Source organism: Octopus bimaculoides, chromosome Z (genome assembly GCF_046866305.1).
Source record: "Octopus bimaculoides isolate indiv1 chromosome Z, ASM4686630v1, whole genome shotgun sequence".
Taxonomy (NCBI): domain Eukaryota; kingdom Metazoa; phylum Mollusca; class Cephalopoda; order Octopoda; family Octopodidae; genus Octopus; species Octopus bimaculoides.
This window is the reverse complement of record NC_142944.1, coordinates 24,266,290-24,268,974: the sequence shown is the minus strand read 5'-3', so window position 1 is coordinate 24,268,974 and position 2,685 is coordinate 24,266,290.

Sequence of the window (2,685 nt, the reverse complement as noted above, 5' to 3'; positions counted from 1 at the left end):
CCACCTGTTTCTGAGTTCAATCCCACTGCATGTGACCTTGGGCAACTGTCTCTTACTATAGCTTTGGGCCGAATAAAGCCTTGTGAGTGGATTTGGTAGACAGAAACAAAAAGAAGTCCGCCTATATATATATAAAGGTTTAGATTTAGATTCAAAAATTGAATATGGTACTTATGTTTAGGCACCAGAATATAGTATGGTATGGTATTATATAAAGACCATTCGAAAAACTAGGTGATCAAAAAATCAAAATAAGCAACACGGATTTCAAAGATGGTTGCAATACGCACGTTTCATGCTACTCCATTTATTTAAGTAATGCGAGCATTACATTAAATGCAATATGTAGAGCAATCTTCAGCTGCACGAAAATGCAGAAAATTACAGTAGAATAGACGTATTATAATTGTGGCAACATTTCAAATCCAAGTGGGAGGAAGAATACATAAAAATCCATCTTGACATAGCCAAGTCTATCAGGCTAGTAATTGGTTCTAGGCAAAAATTCTAACTGTCTCTGATTTTATTGTCTCTTATCTAGTAGTAATAGTATAAGGGACAATCACTTCTAAGGAAAGGGAAGGTGTAAACATTATGCATGGACATGGCTATAAAAGGATATGGTTATAAAGGTTCCTCTGGTCAGAGTGGCAACACTTATAGGTTGGGTTTTTTTTTACTACTATCAAAATGTTAAGGAATTGAACCCTAGGTATATAGGTCAAACAGGGCTTTTTCTTTAGTATGAATAGAGCATCAGTATTGTTTTACAGACATCAATATTAGTTTAAACAATATTTTAACAATATTTTAACAATAAGAGGTATGTTAATAACAATAAAATGAAATGTCCTCGTTAAGAGATTTAACATTGAAATGTAGTTAGTTTATACAAAAATCATGAAGTAATGTCAGTATTGAATTCAGAGGCTATAAAGTGTAAGATCTAAGGATATTAAGTATATTGGGTTCATGAAAAACTATTTTGAATTATTTTTTAAATGATTTAAAAATTTTAGCTGATATATATAATATAATAATACTATTTTGAAGACACATAAATGTAAGCTATATTTTTATAATGTGAAGAAAAAATTAGTATAGGATTTATAGTTTAAATAATGGGTTTACTAAGGTTTGAGGGACAGAAAAAGAAAAATGATATTAGGAATTAACAAGGTCATTCAATACAGGAACATGATGATTGATTAAAAGTTTCATTAGTCATGAGTTTGTTTTAAGATTAACATGGGCTAATTGAATAATATTAATTGAATAAGGATTAGATTAATTTTGGGCATAAGGATTAGATTTATTTAAGTTAAAAAAATTTTTTTAAATTTAAAAAAACAAGACTCTATTGCTGTAAGCCCTGGAATAATGTAATAAATAATAATGATTCTTTTAAAATCAAGCATTAAATAAGGTAAAAACTTATGAAAAATGAAAAATTTCCAATTCTTATAAGCTATATAGGGTTAAGATACATATTGAGAAACTAACAGTATTAGCAGAAGTGGTGTGAAAAAATATCTTCTATGGAGTAAAGATGAAATCTTATTTATCACAAGTAGATTAAATGATAAGGTGAGAGGTCAGGAATATGTGTTATAAAGGTTCAATTTCCAATTTAAAATAAGTGCTAATTAATAGCCCTAGATGACCATGGTAGAAGTTAAAATACTATATTTTGATAATTTTAACTACTTAATAAACTACTTTTTAAAAAATTTAAAAGTGCAAGTAGAGCAGTGTACACACGATACCCTGAGGTCTAATCTATTATTGATTAGATTAGGATTATTTCTAAGTTTAAAAATTTCATATATTTCCATAGATCATAATTCATATCCATATCTATTATTTCTATAAGGTTGAGCTTTTCTTATAATTTCCCATTTAAGGCTAAAATTAATACCATTATCTTTTAACTCCCAAATTTTACTTGCTAATGTCGTACTATTAGCCTTATGTCTTAGTCTAAAAGAGGACCTATGGTTATATATTCTCTGTTTCACATTAATACTACATCCTATGTAAATATAATTCTCGGTTATTGTACTAATAATGCATCTGTACACTACGTTATGGGTGCAACAATTTCCTAATAACAGACAATGGAACTTTTTTCTACAGTTGCACATGGTGGTGCTATCAACCCCACCTATATTATTTCTAATATCTCTATTATTATTATTACAATTATTTACACTAATATTATTTATCAATTCCTCAATTCTACTATTAGGTATATTTTGATCATTTCCATCATTATTTAACCCGTTTCCTGATGCTGTCAGTTAGAATTATTCCTCCAACATTAGGCATATTGATATTATATGAACTAGGTCCCTGATTCCTATTATTTTCATTGGAGTTGAGCCTATCATCAACTTCAGTTAAACTCTCAACATCAATACTGCTGCATTCTATTTGTTGGTCAAAATTATGGTTGGTAGGACTAAGCATATTATTATCCTCATAATTTCCATTGTCACTGTTATTTTCACTTCTATTTATATAATCATTAGTAGTATCATTATTGGTATTTGCTAGATTATTATTTTTGTATAAACTAACTACATTTCAGTGTTAAATCTCTTAACGAGGACATTTCATTTTATTGTTATTAACATACCTCTTATTGTTAAAATATTGTTAAAATATTGTTTTAACTAATATTGA